The following is a 19487-nucleotide window of genomic DNA, read 5'->3' as shown; positions in this document are numbered from 1 at the left end:
GCTAGCAAGTGGGGTTGGTTGGTTGGCAGAGAAGCAGACTGTGGATTGCGCTAGCAAGTGCACTTTAGCAAGCACGGCTGGCGGATTGCAGATCGTGTGGATGCTACTTCCTGTGTCTCACCTGGCCACCAGCAAGACTGGGGTGCAGAAAAACCCCTCGTTGGGGTACTGGCGGATGTTTGATTTTGTGTCTCGACCAGCTGCCATCAAGAACACAGTGGTATGACTCCCCTATCTGTGGCTCTGTTGGTGTTCGTTTTTGGCCTCACCATATCCTATGTCCTTGTGTGGGGAGCGGGACCAGAGACCCTGCATTACATATGACACAGAGAGCAGGCTACATACGGCATCAGCCAAAGCTCTCCGAAGGGCGATGGAGCAGTCTGTGCGTATGAACACTCAGTTTCAGGAAGCCCGTGAGGAGTGGCGCTGGGAGCAGGAAATGCGATCTGCCTGGGAGAAACATGACCCCTCAATGAATTGGTGGTCCTCTCAAGCCTCCAGATGGCATGCCGCCCTATTGGCCAAGGCAAGCATCGCCTGCTTTTTGGTGGTTTGCTGCTGCCATAGGCTGCTAGAGTTGTGGACGTCTTACACAGGGGCCATCACCCACTCAGATACCTGACGTGGCAAGCAAGATTCCGGCCAGGTAAGAATGATGTTTGACTCTGGGTAGGAGGACATGTGGTCCCCACACAGTGTGTGGTGCGCTGTGGCCACTTTTCTCAGGAGTTGGACCTCCGTGGAGGGGTGGGAGGATGTGGCTTGTTCTCCGACCAGCATAGAGCCATGCAGCTGCTGGAGAGCTGGACCCCCAGGGAGCGGTGGGAAGACATGGACGGCTCTCCAACCAGCATAGAAAAAGCCGTGCAGCTGCTGGAGAGCTGGACCCCTGTGGAAGGGTGGGAAAATGTGGACGGTTCTCCAACCAGCATAGGCCGGAGAAAGTGAAGGTCGTTGCGGCTGTGTAGGCTGGGAAGTCCTTGCTGAGGCAGCCCAGGTGCAGGACTTGTAATCCCAGGAGGAAATGCTTGCTGAGTCCTCAGTGGAGGGTGCGGGTAAGATCAGTGTCGTCCCTCACCCCCAGTTTGGGGAGGACTTGGAGCCCTCACCCTGCGGAGAGGGCACACATTGTGAGGCCAATGCACAGCCCTGGCAAATGACTGTGGACTATGGGGAATTGGCTTCCTTCCCTGATTTGATGGACTGCTTGACTGTTTGCTTGGGAATGTACCACCATGTAGTGGAACTGGCGGATGTTTACTTCCTGTGTCTCGCCCGGCCACCAGCAAGACTGTGGTGCAGGAAGACCCCTTGTTGGGGTGCAGCAGGATGTTTACTTCCTGTGCCTCGACTGGCCACCGTCGAGAATATGTAAGCACCTTGGCTGTGAGCCACTATTGTTCCAGCATGGTACCCTGAGGAACCCTGGCTGTGCCCAGAAAGACTGGTGGTACCCTGAGAAACCCTGGCTGTGCCAGAAATTAGGTGGACATTGAGGGACAACCCCTGGGATATGGGACACTTGAACTGGATTGAAACTTTTTCTCGTGAGCTGGGTTCCTGACACAGGGCCCCTCGCAGAAGACGCCTGTCATGTAGATTGTGAGGCAAGACCCTGGAGAGGTGGAGTGTGGGGACAGGGTCCCAGAAAGCAGTTTTCAGGCTCTCAACCTCACGTAGAAAGGTACTGGCTCGGGTAGTAGATGGCCATCAGTTGTGACCAGCTGGCCATCAGCTGTAACCAGTTAGCCATTAGCCACTAATACAAGTGCCATGGCTATGCTAGGCTGTTGGTTGGTTGGCAGAGAAGTGGACTGCAGATGGCGGCTAGCAAGTGTGCTTAGCAAGAGCGGGTGGTGGATTGTGGATCGTGTGGATCCTACTTCCTGTGTCTTGCCCGGCCGCCAGTGAAACTGGGGTGCAGGAAGACCCCTCATTGGCGTACTGGCGGATGTTTGCTTTTGTGTCTCGACCAGCCACCATCGAGAATACAGTGGTATGACTCCCCTATCTATGGCTCTGTTGGTGTTCCTTTATGGCTTCACCATATCCAGCATTCTTGTGCAGGGAGCAGTACCAGAGACCCTGCATTACAGTGATCTTTTTGAAATGTAAATCTAAGCAAACCCCTTTAATGGCTTCTTTTGGATTTTGGATAAAGTGCCTCAAGGAGGCTAAAGTGGCTACTGCTGTTGGGGAAGAAGGAATGGTAGGCAAATGACTTTGGAGAGGTAGGCAGGTAGCAGATCTTGTAGGACCTTGGAAGCCATGGTAAAGAGTTTGGATTTTGTTCTGTGATGGAAAGCTACTGGAGGGGTTTGAGTTGGACAGCGACATGATTTAAATGGCTCTCTGGTTTGGGGAGAACGGTCTGTAGGGTCCAAGGGAGCTGGGAGCCCAGTGAGGAGGCTGCTGCAATATCCAGGTAGGAGAGGGTATTGGTTTAGACCAAGTGGTCAGAGTCTGGATGTATTTAGAAAGTAAAACTAAACTGCTTTGCTGAAGGACTGGATAGGGCCATGAGACAAAGTGAGAAATCAAGGATTATTGCTAGGTTGTTGGCCTAATCACAGTGAAAGGCGGCACTGCTGCTTAAAGAAATGGGAAATATGAGGCAGGGGAGGGGACTCAGAGAAATTGAGTTTTTGCTGGTCATGATTGCTGGCCATGATTGAGGTGCCTGTAAGAGAAAGAAGCTGTGGGAATTCAGAGGAGAAAGAAAACATTTCCAGGTGAGGCGATCAGGGGAGACTTTCTGAGGAAGGTGACAGATATGCTGTACTATTGGGTATATGGATTTAGTAAAGGGCATGGGTAGAGGTTAAGACAGAGCTTCTCAAATTTCAGAATTTTTGCTTTTTACAGGCACCGTTTGCTTACTGTTTTCTCTGTAAAAGCGACTCACTTTTGAAAAGTTTGATAATTTAAAAAAGGGCTTTAGTTATGGAAGGCAGTGTGGAGGTTCCTCAAAAAATAACGAATAGAATTACCATATGACCCAGCAATCCCTCTCCTGGGTATCCACACAAAAAATCTGAAAACATTTATACATAAAGACAAGTGTGTTCCAATGTACATTGCAGCTTTGTTTACGGTGGCCAAGACGTGGAAACAACCAAAATGTCCTTCGATAGATGAATGGATAAAGAAGTTGTGGTATATATACACAATGGAATACTATTCGGCAGTAAGAAAAGATGAAATAGGAACATTTGTGACAACATGGATGGATCTTGAGAGTATAATGCTAAGCGAAATAAGTTAGACAGAAAAAGCAGAGAACCATATGATTTCACTGATATGTGGTATATAAACCAAAAACAACAAAAGAACAAGACAAAGAAATGAGAAACAAGAACTCATAGACACAGACAATAGTTTAGTGGTTACGAGAGGGTAAGGGGGGTAGGGGGTAGGAGATGAGGGTAAAGGGGATCAAATATCTGGTGATGGAAGGAGAACTGACTCCGGGTGGTGAACACACAATGGGATTTATAGATGATGTAATACAGAATTGTTCACCTGAAATCTATGTAATTTTACTAACAATTGTCGCCCCAATAAATTAAAAAAAAGGGGGGCTTTATACTGGTGCTATAAATTGACTTTAGTTTTCTGTTTCTAAATGCACATTTAAAATAACCATCTATTAAAGATTTTATTGATTTAATAATAGCTAGCATTTGCTGAGTACTTACTATATGCTGGGCGCAATTCTAAGTGCTGCAAATTGATAATTTCATTTTGCTCCAACACTGATTACTTGTAAATCCTGTTCTAAGTGCTTTACATGTACTAACTCATTTAATCCTTGTGACAGTGTTATGCTATAGGGGTATTTTCTTTCCTGTTTTACAGATGGGGAAGCCATAGTGCAGAGAGGTTAGGCAACTTGCCCAGTGTTGTACAAACAGTGAGTAGCAGAGCTGGACTTTGAGCTCCGGGTCCATATTCTGAACCACTGCCCATTAGTGCTCACCTTTGGCTGCATATGAAGATTACCTGGGGAGTTTTCTTAAAATAATTTTTTATTTTTCAATTATAGATGACATACAATGGGGAGGATTTTTTATACTCATGTCTAGGCCCCACCCATACCAATTAAATCAGAATTTCTGGGGTGGGACTCCAGCACCTGGGTCTTTGCAAAGCTTCTGGGCAGTTCTCATAAAAAGCCAGGGGTGACACCATCTACCCTATGCAATAAGGCCTCCAATGCCTATAATCATTCCTTAACCACGATACTCTGGGTAACAGGGGTTTAGGGCATTTGATGCAGAGAGAAGTGCTCAGGCAAAGGCATGAAGATGTTCATTAGCAGCTCAAAGAAATGCTTGAGGCTCCTTTTACATTGACAGAGGTCCAGGAGTTCATGTATCTGGTGAGGAAGCAGCATCTGGTGAGGAAGCAGCAGCTCACACTGGGGGTGTACTCTGTAAAAGGTCACACAGACCTCCAAAATGAGCTTGGATCACCTGGTTTCCAATTAACATACTGTCGGATTTTTCTCCAAATTTAATTTGCTGGCAGATTATCAACTTCCAGTTGCTGAAGTGTGTTGGCCCCTGAAAGAGGGAAGGAAGCCTAGCAACCAATTGCATGGCTTAGCAACCAATTTCCACACTTTAATTACAGCAGATGTGGGAGTCTATCTGCAAAATTGCTACTGCTGGAGCTGGGAAGACAAGTCACAAACTAGCCAGGCAACCACGTGCAGGTAGCAAGTAAGAGGAAAGCACCCTGCCACTAACTCACTGGTCACTTACTTGTATCTGGACCTCAGTTCCCCCAACTGTAAAACAGGGATAATTTAAATGGATCAAATAAAAAATGTCTTCACTTTTTCGGCAAATACAACCTTGGATTAAGAGTTATTTAATTTTGCACCTGAAACTAATATAATATTGTATGTCAAATGTAGTTGGAAACTAAGTTATTTTTAAAAGTTATTTAGTTTTGTATTTATTACTTATATAGCACTTACCATGTGTATTTGTTTCCTATTGCTGCTGAACAAATTACCACAAACTTGGTTTAACACAACAAACGTTATCTTAAAAGTTATGGAAAACAAAAGTCCAAAATGGGTTTCACTAGCTAAAATTAAGGTGCCAGCAAGACTGCATCCCTTTATGGAGGCTTTAAGGGAGAATCTGTTTCCTGCTTTTTCCAGCTTCCAGAGGCTGCGAGCATTTTTCAGCTCATATCTATCTTCAAAGCCAGCAATGGCTGGTTAAGTCTTTCTTACATCACATCACATCACATCACTCTGACACCAATTCTTCTGCCTCTCTCTTCCACATTTAAGCACCTTTATGATGACATCGAGTCCACTAGATAATCCAGGATAATACACCTATTTTAAAATTACTGATTAGCAACCTTAATTCCATCTGCTTCCTTAATTTTTCCATTGTTATGTAACCTAACATATTCACAGGTTCCAAGGATTATAATGGAGACATCTTTGAGGAACTTTTATTCTGCTTATCACATCACATCTCAGGCACTATTCTAAGTACTTTACATGCATTGACCTCATTTAATCCTCATAATAACCCTTCTGAAATAGTGAGCATTGCTATTTCCATTTTACAGGCAAGGAGACTGAAGAATGCAGAGGTTAAGCAGGTTGCTGAAGGTCCCACAGCTAAGAAGTGGTGGAGTTAGAATTTAAGCCCAGGAAATTTAACTCCAGAGTTTATGTTCTTACCCAGCCAAGTATGATGCAGATATCCCAACCAGATTGGAATGGAATCTCATTCAACTGTATTTACCCAGTGCCTAGCACAGTGACAGGCTCACATGTCTATCACACTAAATCCAGTAAGTAGGCATTTATTTAAAGGAGAGCAGGTATGTACACTTGCTTAGAGGCAGAAAGGTAAAAAGTATGATTAAAAAGAAATAAAATGCCTGGGGTCAGGAGAGGGACCAAGAGGAAGATATTTTTTTAAGGTATTTTACAAATACAGGGTAGTTATTAGGGTTACACCTACCTATATGCTTCCCCCCACCATTTATTTTTACCATCCCAAGTCCAAGAACTTTTATGCTTGTTTTATCTGTTAAGAATTAGCTTTGGCTGCTAGTGACAGAAACAAGATATAACAGTGGCTTAAATAAGGTAGACATTTATTTTTTTTATCATGTGGAAAAGATCAAGAGGTAGGTTGTTCAGGGCTGGTATGGTTACTCCATTATTCTTAGCACGTGGTTTTCATCCTCAAGGTCACAAGATGGCTACTGGAACTCCAGCTGTCACATCCACATTACAAACAGCAGGAAGGGCTAAAATTACACCTACCTGACAATCACCATTTTAAGGAGCTTTCCTGGAAGCTCCACCTAAGAGCTTTCACTGACCTCTTATTTGCCACTCTTATGAGCAAAGGAGGCTAAGGCACATTCATACTCAAGAAGAAGGGAAATTGGGTTTTTGGTAGGCAACTAGTAGTCTCTCTACAACTATTAAGAGTGAGAAACAAGCCTCTTGCCATAGTCTATGGCTCTACTTCTTCAGTGAGGAAGCTTCTGTCCCTTGTTTCGGAGAATGCAGCAAGAATTAGGGTGGGGAAGACAACCACTAATGCTTATCTTGGTTGGTAAGTTAATAAGAGATATTACAGGTTGAATGTGTTTGGGAATAGTGGGGAGCATGGAAAACTGGAGAGCTCATGCCCTTTCAAAAGGAGGCAGCCACTACTCAGCTCCACTGGATTTTGGTCATTTGGAAAAGTAGACCTATTTTGCCAGATCTTCTGATTTTGTTCAATGGAATTTGGCAATCTAGATTTTCTTGTGCAATAGTCTGCCTTTTAAATGTTGAATCAACTTTAAAAAAAAATTTTTGGAACAAATTAAACATCGAATCCAGTCCTAGGACACTAGTTTTCAACCATTGGTGTAAAGGAAAGAGCACTGCATTTGCAGAACAGGATTCGAGTTACAGATGTGCTATATGACCATGTATAAGCATCTTTCTATCTCTGGACTTCAAATTTCCCATGTTTAATCTGAAGATGTCTGACTAGAGAATTTCTATGGAGTCTTTGAACTCTGATGGTCTCTGATATTTTTCCTTATAGGTAATAGCCAAATGAAAAATTACCTTCTTTAAAACGTTTTAGATGTTTAGTTCAAATTTTACTTCTTTTTTTTTTTAACTTTTTTCTTTTTTTTTTTTTTAAGATTTTCTTGGGGAAGGGGAACAGGACTTTATTGGGGAACAGTGTGTACTTCCAGACCTTTTTTCCAAGTCAAGTTATTGTCCTTTCAGTCTTAGTTGTGGAGGGCGCAGCTCAGCTCCAGGTCCAGTTGCTGTTACTAGTTGCAGGGGGCGCATCATCCCACCATCCCTTGCGGGACTCGAGGAATTGAACTGGCAACCTTGTGGTTGAGAGCCCACTGGCCCATGGGGGAATCGAACAAGCAGCCTTCGGAGTTAGGAGCATGGAGCTCTAACCGCCTGAGCCACCGGGCCGGCCCTAAATTTTACTTCTTAAAAGACATAACCTATCATATATTGATTTGCTATCTCTGGAATTGTCATCTGTGAAAAATATCTCGTCATTTATTTACTATTTGTTGTCAAGACTTCCTTAAAACCTATTTACTTCAATCATTCACTTAGAATTTTTAAGGCCACTGAAAGTACTGTGGAACTTAAAAATTTTTAATGTGTTGTGTTCAAGGGTGACATCAACTAAAATGATTGCTATTGTTGTTTAGCTCTATTATTTTTGATAACTTTTCAGCAAAGGTCAAGGGGGGGATCAGGGGACTTAAAATGAGTCAAATCTAAGAGGAATTCCTCTGGAATAGTACAGGAAGCAAAGAGCTGATAGCGAAAGGAATATAAAATTAATCATAAAGAACTACTACTTTTTGAATAACTATAGGTGCTTTATATAAATCATATCATTTGATCTACCCCACAAACCAATTAGAGGTATTATCATTCCCACTTGAAAGTATGGAGCAAGGGCTGATAAACTTTTTCTGTAAAGGATCAGATAGTAAATATTTTAGACTTTTTGGGCCACATTAGTTCCTGTTGCATACTTTTTCTTTCTTTTTTTAACAACCCTTTAGAAATGTACGAAAACTGATCATGGGCAGGATTTGACCCACACCTGTAGTGCCTGTTATAAAAGGTTATAAACATTTATACTGTAGACAGCAAGGTTAAAACCCTGGCTCTACCTCTCACTGTGTTTAATTGAGCAAGTCAGTTAGCCTCTCTCTGCCTCAGTTTCTTCATCTGTAATAATGGGCTAATCATAGAACTTAACTCACAGAATTGTAGTAAGGATTTACTGAGGCATTATTTATAAGTGCTTAGAATAGTACCTCACACATAGTGTTTGCTGAGTAAATAAGAAAGCCTAGAATCTGATTTAGGAATGGGAGAGGCATGTTTGGGGAGTGAAGCCTCTCTAGTGTGCTTCTAATTGTACCCTATATGGGCAGTGACTCCTTCTGCATTTGTGACTGGTGGGCCAAGTTCTCCAGTGTGCTCTGCTCTCTGTATTAAATGCCTCAGATGACACACCAAACACACAGAGTTGCTGGCCAATCTAGCCCAGGCTTATGTGCATTGAACCAGAAGCTTGATGCCATACTCCCTTTATGTAGACCACTCAGGGAGCTGTTGGTTAGGGAGAAAACCTTCCCTCTTCCCTGACAACATGTACCACCATTGCATCAGCTTGCCACGGGGCTACCCACTTCTTAACCCTGAAAAGAACCACTCTCAGCATTACTTGATAAAGTTGACCACTCCCTCATTTTTGAAACTCTCTTCCTTGGTTTCCAGGACACCACACTCTCCTGATTTCACTTCTATGGTACCTCCCTGACTTCCCTTTCTCAGACTCCTTTGCTATTTTATCCTCATTTCCTCGGCCTCTAAATGTTGGAAGGCCCCAAGACTTCATCCTTGGCCTGCTTCTCTTCTCTGTTTGTACTCCCTCCATTAGTGACCTAATTTATCTTCATGGCTTTAAGTACCATTTACACATTAATGACTCCCAAATTTATATCTCCAGTCTGACCTCCCTCAATAAGTCTAACTGCCTAGTACTTAACATCTCCACTTGGATGTCTAATGGGCATTTCAAACTTAATATGCCCCAAACTGAGCTCTTGATATAGAGCCCTGCTTGTCCTGCAATCTTCCGTTCTTCAGTTAATAGTACCTTCCAGATGGTCAAACCAAAATCCTGGATGACTAATTTCCCCTCACCCTCCATATCCAATCCCTTAGGAAATCCTGTTGGTTCTACCTTCAAAATTTATGTAGAATCAATTACTTCTCACTACTTCCCCTGCTACTGTTGCAGAATCCAAGACTGGAAAGAACCCAAGCGGCACTCAGAGAGTTAGGAGAGTCAGCTTTATTATGCCAGCGGGCTCAGCGGGATCATTCCCAAAAGACTGAGCCCCTAGCAAGGTTTTGAGCAGGTTTTTATGGGTTGGGGACTTCCTTGAGTTGGGGAAGGGGTAGGTGTCGTCTGGTGATTGGCTCAAGGTGTGGCTTGGAGGGGTTATGCGGAAGTGGGCTGGGGCTTAGGCTGGGGACTTCTCTCTTTGTTCTGGCCACCATTTTAGCTCAGTTCCACGTGGCAGGGAACCATTTTAAGGTCAGTTTCCCCATCACTACCACCCTAATCTAAACCACCATCCTCTCTCACTAGGAATACTGCATCATTGTTCTTACTGCTCTGTTTCCTCCCTTATACCCCTTACAGTCAATTCTCTACACAGCAGCCAGAGTGAGCTTGTTAAAACTTAATTCAGATTGTTACCAAGCAAAAGGTCCGGCTGCTCTCCACACAAAAGCCAGAACTTGAGAGGTGAGGTTGGTGGAAAGAAATGCAGGTTTATTCCAAAATGCCAGTATTAAGGGAAGATAGTGGACTCCCTGTCACAAAGACTGCCTTCATGCTCTTAATACCACCAAAAGGTTTTATATGCATGCAAGGAGAGGCAGAACAAAAAAAAAGGAGAAGTTGGCCAGGCAACTCCAGGCAAAAAGACTTCCCAGATGCTGTTCTGCCCCAGGGTCAGGAGTAAATCCCATACAGATGCAAAAGCTTCCCTCAATTCACTGAGCCTGGCAGGCACTAGGTCTGAAGTAAACAGAACCATTGAAACTGCTATGCATAGTAAATGTATAGTAAACAGAGTCATTAAGGTTTGGCTGGAGGGAAGGGAAGCAAAGAAAAGAAAAACTTTCAAAAAGTCCCAAGCCAAACCACACTGTCAAATCAATCGAATTATACCAGAGGTTTAAATCTCAAAATAGAAGATGTAGTGTCACTGTTACAAGATCACATCACATGTTGCTCCTCTGCTCAAAATCCTTTAGTTGTTCTATAGCGTAATCCTCACAATAATCTATAAGACCTTACATGATCAGTCCTCCATTACCTCTGTGACCTCATCTCCCACCACAATCTCCAGGGCTCACTCCACTCCAGTCATACTGTCCGCCCCTCTTCTTCAGAGCTACCAGGCACATCAGCCTTGAGGCCTTGGTTCATATTCCTCTCACCTGTAACACTTTGGGCTCAGAGGTCTGCATTGCTTTCTCACCCCAGTCAGGTCTGGTTCACATGTCTTTTTCTCAGTGAGACTGTCCCTGACTATCCTTTTAAATATTACACACTTGCTACCTCCATCTTCCTCTCTGCTTTTCCCAACAGCAGTTATAACTATAACCATCTGACATCATAAATTTTATTTATTTGCTTCTTTGTAATCTGTCTTTCCCTGCTAAAATATAAATTCCATGAAAGCAAGGATTTTTACTGTTTTATTCAGCAAAATATCACAAATTCCAGGAACAGGAAGTGCCTAGCACATAGAAACTACCCAACAAATATTCTTGGACTAAACAAATGAAAAGAACTCCTCTACCCCATTACCTCCTTATATTGCTTTCCCTCTCTCCAAGAGTATAAAATAGGCCTAACCATGCTTAGAGGATCCAGAGGCATGTTCACAGAGGAATCACACCCCACAAAAAGAGAAAGAGTGATGGAAAATAAGCAAGTGGTCTTTCGCCTGCCTGTATTTCATTTCTCTGGTTGCCAGTTTCTTGAGGCTCTTTCAATTGTAAGAGACCGTTAGCATGAGAACTGCTATCTTAAGGTCAGGGTTAACAGCCCCTAGCCTGAAACAACATAATTGTAAATTCCAGGATGTGGGCAGTTGCAGCATGGAGACTAGAAGTCCTGTAGCTTATTTTATACTCCTGGTCTCCTTGTTCTGTAGTTAATCTTATACTCCTTAAAGCTATGCAAGTTCTGTAGCTTATCTTATACTCCTTGTCCTGTAGTTAATCTTATACTCTTTGAAACTATGTAAGTCCTGTAGTTTATCGTGTACTCTCTGAAGCTATGGAAAGCCTTGAAAATGCTATATAAACCCTTGGCTTTAAGTGTTTGGGGTCCTTGTTAAAAACCCACTGCGTCGGGCAGAGACTCGGACCCCACCAAGCTGGAAATAAACCTCGCTGTGTGACTTGCATTATCGTGTGTGTCCTCTGTCTGTCTGAGGGGTGGACGATTCCAGACCTTAACACAATCTAGGCTCTGGGCTTTGGGGTCTGGGATATTTTTAGTGCTCCTAACACAACTGGCCCCCCCAGCCTAGGTCCCCTTCTCCTCCTGGCCTTCCTGGATATTAGACCCCAAACACCTTACTCTGTGAGAGGCTCAGATTCCTCACAGGAGTAAAGTAACAGGTGTACATGGCTGCTGGTAGAGACTAAAGATTGTCACTGTGTGTGTGTGTGTGTGTGTGTGTGTGTGTCTATATATTCTGCATCATATCTGTACGCATTCTGTGTGGGTGTTGTTGTGTCATTGGAATTAACCCGTGGTCATTTGCAAAAGGTGAAAAAAATTCACAGACTCAGCCTAAAATGAGGAGAGCAAGGAAGTAAGTTTATTCAAGAAGAAAGATGCTGGAGTAGAAGCTGCCAGGGCAGACAACTGCCCCTAACTTTAGGTTAGCTTTTTCTTATATAAGAAAGCGTAGGTAAATTTCCTTACAGCAGGAATTGTGACATATAGACTGAGGTCATTTGATTGACACATATTGGTTATATAACTAGTTTTTTTCTGTGCATGCTCTTACCCAGAATGCATACAGAAAAACCCACGGGGGCGGGTGGGGCAAGCCTTAATGTTCATTCCATTCTAGTTGCATTATAATTAAGCTAGAGTTCAACTAATGGACAGGTTTTGGCAGCTTGTGCATGTGTGAAGAACCAGTTAATACCAGTTGGGTTTTATCTCCTCTTTTTATGAGGGTTTAGACATTTTAGATTTATTTCTAGGGGATGAGCCTGGGCGGTTCCTTGGGAGGGGATGCAGGCCTAGGCAGTCCCCCTTCAGGTTCACTTTTATTAACCCTATTCGGCCTCATCAGGTGTCAGTCTGCATGGTCTGCAACAGTTCTGGCAAGGTCCTTCACCATCCTTACAGCTCCTTTCTGCAGTACCTTCAATCTTTTCCCTACCTCCACCCCATAGTTAATCACCATCATCAGAACTAACATGTGCCAGGCACTGTGCTAAAGGCCTTTTGTGTATTTACTTGTTTATTCCTCACAGCAACTTTTTGATATGGGTACTATTATCATTCCTGATTTCCAGATGAGGAAACTGAGATCCAGAGGGTAAATTAATTAGTTCAAGTACGTATTTTGCTGCCAGCTGATGTTGGTTTAGGATTTAGGATAGCATATTCCGAACTCTTCTGACTCGGACCCAACACACACACACACACACACACACACACACACACACACACACACAGAAATGTATACACATTTTAAGAATGGAAAAAACTGTATTAAAATTGTAATACTCAATATATACCAATAAAAAGATGAATACAAGTCACGTTTGACTTCTGCAACTACAAGAGGTGCTCAAAGTGGTTACCATCACTGTCCAGACACTTCAGATTACGGTGAACTACTGCGTGAGCAATGTTGACCAGAGTGTCCACTTGTATACATTTTTTTTGGCAACCCCAGTATATATGGGGATGCCAAAAAAATGTACACATGTGACTTGTATTCATCTTTTGTTATTGGTATATACTGAGTATTACAATTTTAATACAGTTTTTTCCTTTCTTATTAATAAAATGTGTATACTTTTTTTGGCTGTATAATATATATGTACTAATATACAAAACTGAAATGAACTTTTCATGAAATAATACCTTTACTATTAGCAAGTGGTACAGAAAGGTACCAGAAAAATGTCATGAGCATGTGTAGAAAGGGAGATGGTTTTCAACTTGGGATGAAGCTTCATAAAAGAGGAGGCTTTTGAGCCTGACCTGGAAAGATGGCTAGGACTTAGACAAAAGGAAGTAGGGGGGAAATTCTCAGAGGATATTAAAACAAAACAAAACAAAACAAAAAATGTGATCTGGAAAATGTGGCTATGTAGAAAGACTGAAGAGGATTTAGGGCCAGGTTGTGGAGAATTATTAACATCTTGCTAAAGAGTTTGAACTTTTATTTTGTGGGCAATTGGGAATCATTAAAAGTGTTTCATCAGAGGAGGATCGAGCAATGCTTTAGGGTTCTCACTCTGGCAGCAGTGTGAGAATGGATTGGAGGGCAGCAAAAATGGAGGAAGGGGGACACTTAGGAGGCTGACATGATAGTCCAGGACAGACATAAACGAGGGCCTGACCTGGAGGAGTGGTCATGGGTATAGGAAGGAGGGGACACACAGAAGAAATGCGATAAGGGTAGAGGCAACAGGACTTGACAACTAGTAATATGTATGTGTTTACAGGCGAAGCCTTCTCTCCTCCTTCCTGCTTTGCTACTCACCTCAGTCTGATGAACTCCGGGAATCCACCTGTACCAGTTAGAGGAAGCATGGGTGTGGGTGGGTGGCTCCTGCTGTGCAACAGGTGCAGAAGAAGAGACTGTTCATCATAGGCAAGCCAGGAGTCCAGGCTGGATGGAGCCAGCTCGTCCTGTTGCCATAGAATTTCAGAAGATTGTAGAAATTTAGAGCCAGAAAGGGACCTTAGGATCCTGCTGTGAGGATGTCCTACTGTGAGGAGGGGCCGGGTAAGTATGGAGGAGTCTAGCAAGGAAGGGGCCTTTAGGAAAGGCCTCAGCCTTGATCTCTTAAGCTTAACTCTTCCCCCTTCCTCTTCCTTTCCCTTTTCCCCATCCACCTCCTCTCCCTTTTCTCCTTTCTCCTCATCCACCATTGCTTTTTTCTCCTCCTTCTTTCCACTCCTTTTGTCTTCCTTTGTCTCTTCCTCCTCTTTCCTCTCGTCTCCCTTTTCTACCTTTCCTACTTATCCTTCTCTTCATTTTCCTCCTCCTTTTTTCACCCTTACTCTGCCTCGTTCACTTCTCCCTTCTCTCCCTGACCTTCCTCAGCACCTTCACCAAAAAAAAAAAAAGTTTTCCTTGAAGTTCAGGAGACAGTACTTGAAACCTGAGAGGTGACCCAAGCCATCCCAACTTAGGGGTTAGGGGACGGGGCAAGGCCCCTAGAGGAGCATCACCTTCCATTAAATAGATTCCTTGCCAGCTTTTCTTTGTAATGTTTTTCCTGGTCAATCACTCCTTTGGCTGGAGAAGTCCCTTCCTGTCTTTTCACCACCTCTCTGGAGAATGACTGAACAGAAGGTTTAGCAGTTTCCCCCAGTGCAGTGAAGGTCTGTGTGAGCTGGGGCTGAAGGCCACAGCTCTTCCTTCTTCACTTCTTTGCTCTGTTGGCCTCTCATTTCTATCAGTGTGGTCCATGGACCACTAGTATCCATATCACCTTGGCATCTGTTAGAAATGAAGAGCATCAGGTCCCACCCCAGACCTACAGAATATTCACTTTAACAAAAACATCCGTGAACATTAAAGATTGATTTGAAAACCACTGCTCTGCGTAGACTACATCCCTCTATAGACATAGTCATTCCTAGAGCAACCCATTCTGTGTTTGCCGGAAACTGTGGAAGGGTAAAGAGGCCCTGGAGGGCAGGGGTTACCACTCCTCAGATGTTTGGAAAGGCTAGGCGGCGGGTCTGGCTCTAAAAGAGGCAGCAGCCTCCTAGGTCCAGATGATTGTTGCAAGGTGGGAATATGAGCCCTGGACTGCCAGACCGTCCCATGTTTGAGAGAAGGTGGAATTCCAGATTTGTATATGAAAATCCTGATTTCAAAAAAAAATACATAGGTGCAAATGACAAGATTACATTCCTTTTTATTGCTGAGTAATAGTCCATTATATATATATATATATATATATATATATATTGCTCAAACAGTAGTTCGCCGTAATCACAAGTGTCTGGATGCTGATGGTAACGACTTTGAGTACCTCTTGCAATTGCAGAAGTCAAACGTGATTTGTATTCATCTTTTGTTATTAGTGTATATTGAGTATTACAATATTACAATATTGCAATTTTAATACAGTTTTCCTTTGTTAAAATTTGTATACATTTTTTTGGCACCCTCTGTATATGTAATATATATCACATCTTCTTTATCCATTCATCTATCTATTGGTGGGCACCTATGTTGCTTCAGTATCTTTGCTACTGTAAATAATTCTGCAATAAACATATGAACAAACAGGTGCATATGCCTTTCAAATTAGTATTTTCATTTTCTTAGGATGAATACCCAGAAGTGTAATTGTTGGGTTGTATTGCAACAACATGGGTAGATCTAGAGGGTATTATGCTAAGTGAAATACGTCAGACAGAGAAAGACAAATACCATGTGATTTCCCTTCTATGTGGAATCTAAAAAAAAAAACAACTAAAACGGTGAACAAAGAAAACAAAAACAGACTCTCAGAAACAGAACAAACTGATGGTTGCCAGAGAGGGTGAGGTGGGGGGATGGGTGAAAAAGGTGAAGGTGTATAAGAGATACAAACTTCCAGTCATAAAATAAATAAGTCATGGGGATGGAGTGTACAGCACAGGGAATATAGTGAATAATATGGTAATAACTGCACAGTGATCGATGGTTACTAGACAGTATGGTGATGACATCGTAAGGTATATAAATGTTGAATATAACATTTGAAACTATAATATTGTATGCCAACTATACTTTAATAAAAAAATCATGTATATATATACATATATATAAATATATTGTTTAACATCCAACAAACTTAAAACACTTCTGTGGACTTTTGTCAAGATTTGCAGTTTACAGCCTCTGATGTAGTCTAGGTTTGTTTATTTGTTTTTAGCAGCAGGAACTCTTTGATCAATCAGAATCTTACCTGGAAGCTTTACGTATTAAGCAGATGAAAGGAGAACCACTCTGGTTTAAGTAGGGCCCAGAGCTCCTCCCACTCACCCTCCCTATGTCCTCTAGGACAAGAAATGGCCTCTGAACGATCCTCCCTACACTCTATAAAAGTACAGGTCAGAAAGCGCTGAGAGATTCTGACACCATTTGACAGATGAAGAGACTGAGTGGCTTGTCCACAATCACACAGCAATTTAGCAGTCACCGGACTCCCAGTCCAGTGCTCTTCTCATCTCTGCTCGCTGACTTTTTTGCATGGTTCTCTAGTGAAGCCTTTTATTGATGGAGGATTTATTCTACAATATCACTGGCAGGTGCTCTTCCAGACTCTGCTTGGATGCCTTCAATGATGGGAAGCTCATCACTTCATAAGGTTGGCCATTAACATGTGTGTTTGGCTTGCCAGAGAATCTTTGAGCAGATACATATTGTTCATGAGATTTGCAGGTCCTGAACCCACAACCCAAGTGGTTTAAGTAACACTTCTGCTCAAATGGGGTTAAATCTGATCAACTAATTGAAACTCCTCATGCAGTTATTTCAGCTGCTGCCTTCGTGCTGAAAATGAGAAGTGGACTAAAAATTCCTTAGATAGACAGGAAGTTTGTTTGAGGCTAAAAGCGTGGCATGGGAGAAAGAGAAGAAGGAGGTAAAGAGGAAACAGGTGAGTGCTAGGAAAAGGGGGTGGATGAGAAGAACTTGAAGTCATTTCACTTATATAAACTTGAGAGTAGTCAAGAGCCCATAGAGAGCTTAGAGGAGGAGAGTAACTAGTGGGTCCCTACCAGAGAGGAAGGAGCAGGCTTTTCATTTGGTTGGTCCCTATGATCAAGCTAAAGTGTCCTTGGGGGGAGGCTGTTTGTCCAAGGCCCCCAGTGTGGTGCTTTCTGTAGCAGCCCATTGAGCAGCATCTTACTTTGTCTCCCGGCTCTGCCTGCTGAGGCTTAAAGAAGGACAAGTGTGGTCACTTCCTCCCTGCTCTTCCCTGAGCTGCTTGAAGCTAATTCAACAGCTTCCTTCAGGTGCTTTTGGAGTCCATGGGTTTCTTCTCTGGCCCTGGTTTGCAAGGTCAGGGAGCTGCTTGAGAAATTTCAGGATGAGGAATTGCATTCCTAAGTGAATGACTGTCCTAGCTGGTGTTTCCACAGAGAAATGGAAGCCCACATGCCAGCAAACGTTCTTCCCCAAATTCCAAACCTTGACTGCCCTCAACATCTTTAACTATTATGTTTCCAAATATATATGAACATGTTTTCTGTTCTTTTTTGGGCAAAAGATTATTATTTCAATGACTCCAACATAGTGGCAGGAGTTTGCTCTAGACCTGGGCGCCTCACAGTTTAATGTATACGTGAATCACTGGGGATTTTTGTGAAAATGCTGATGCTGAGTCAATAGGTCTGGAGTGGACCTGGTACTCTTCAAGTCTAATAAGATCCCAGGTGATGCTGATGCTGCTGGTCTGAGAACCACACTGAATAATAGCAAGGGGCTAGGTGTCCCTGAGTATTCACCTAGCTAGATTTTTCTTCTCAAAATCTAAACTAGATTATATTTGGATATACTGTATACCTATACATCCTTTTCCTATTACAGTAACATCTTGCTTTCAGTTATTTCCTGTGTTAGCTTATTCGGGATGACATCTATCATGTTTCTCAATTCTTCCTCTCCTGTCTTCACAACATTTAGCTTCTTGGAAGTACGTGCCATCTCCCTCTGCCACCCACTATCCCCCCCCTTTTTTTTCTTTCATCTCCTGACATTATGGCCCTGCCTGCTTCTCTGATATGATCTCCCAGTACTGTCTTAAACTTCACTACCTTATGCCATCTTGGCCTTCTTCTGCTCCTTGCACATATGAGTCTCATTTCTGTCTCTGGGCCTTTGCTTCTGTTGTTCCTTCCTATTTGGAATGGTCTTCCTCCAGATCATTGCATGGCTGGTTTCTTATCATTCTGATGTCAACTCAGATGTCACCTCCCCAGAGAGGCCTTCCTTGGCCACCTAGGTAAAACAGTGTCCTCCTTTCTTGGCTACCTTCTATTATATCACCCTATTTGTTATTTTCATAATAACTGTTCAGTACCTAAGATTACTTCATTTATTGGTTTTAGGGTTCAATGTCTAAATCTCTCCATTAGAATATAAGCTCCTTGAGGATAGAGACCTGGTCTGTCTTGTTCACTACTGTATCCCTAGTACCTAGAATAGAATTTGGCACATAGTAGGTGCTTTATACATCATTCTTGGTAACATTGTCTTTCTGGACATTCCTTCCCACTCATTGAAGACTTGAGCTCCTGGATCATCACTTGTCTTCATTTTTCTCCTGTCTAACCTCAATATTCCTATAAATGGCCTGCCTATTCAACCCTGGCCTCATTTTCAACAACCTATTTCTTCACCCCACCTCATCTAGAAAACTCCTGTGGTAACACACTGGATCATGTCACAGTGAGCAACTAACTGAATTGCGTCCAGAATCTCAATTTCAAGTATCTCTCTGATCACTGTCATGTTCTTCCAACTCACTTACTCTGGTACTTCTAGCCCAACAACTCTATTGCCCATTTCTTTTCCCACTGTATTTTCCTGACATCACCCAACCTGCCCCCATTCCTAGACTCAACCCAACCACCTATCTTCTCCAGACCTGTCCTTGAGCACTAAAATGGACTGGAGAAAAGTCCTACAGCTGGGCTGATTGAGTTTGCTTTACCACAAGCCTCAGTCGGGGACTCAACACTTCCAGTAAACCCTACAATGTGTCCCTAATGTGTTTGCTTTTTTAAACTCTCTAAGACAGTGGCTATGAACCTCAGTTGCACATTAGAATCATCTTATAAAAATGGATCTTATAAAATCGTGATGCCCAGGCTATACCTCATTCTAATTAAATCATAATCCCTGAAGGTGGGATTTAGATAGCAGTGTTTCTTGAAGTTCTCCTGGTGATTCTTATGTGTAGCCAAGGTTGAGTACCACTGCTCTGAGAAGACTACTTCATCCTTGCTCCTTCCTTATATAACTTCCAGTGACTCCTCCTTCCATATGCTTCTCTAAGCTTCATCTCTTTATTTAGAAAATAGAATCCATTTTAGGGGCATTCCCTTCTCTTTCATTTACCAAATCTACAAGCCAACCAGCACCTG

The 19487-nt window shown here is 42.8% G+C and overlaps 1 protein-coding gene across 1 annotated transcript in view; it reads left to right on the top strand.

Annotated features, from left to right (window-relative positions):
- The window catches only part of ARHGEF9 (Cdc42 guanine nucleotide exchange factor 9), a 311063-nt gene that overhangs the window by 117847 nt on the left and 173729 nt on the right, over positions 1-19487 (top strand). The window lies entirely within an intron of this gene.

This window comes from Rhinolophus ferrumequinum, chromosome X, assembly GCF_004115265.2.
Source record: "Rhinolophus ferrumequinum isolate MPI-CBG mRhiFer1 chromosome X, mRhiFer1_v1.p, whole genome shotgun sequence".
Classification (NCBI taxonomy): domain Eukaryota; kingdom Metazoa; phylum Chordata; class Mammalia; order Chiroptera; family Rhinolophidae; genus Rhinolophus; species Rhinolophus ferrumequinum.
Note: the sequence above shows the minus strand (reverse complement) of the source record. Positions and strands in the feature narration are given on the sequence as shown.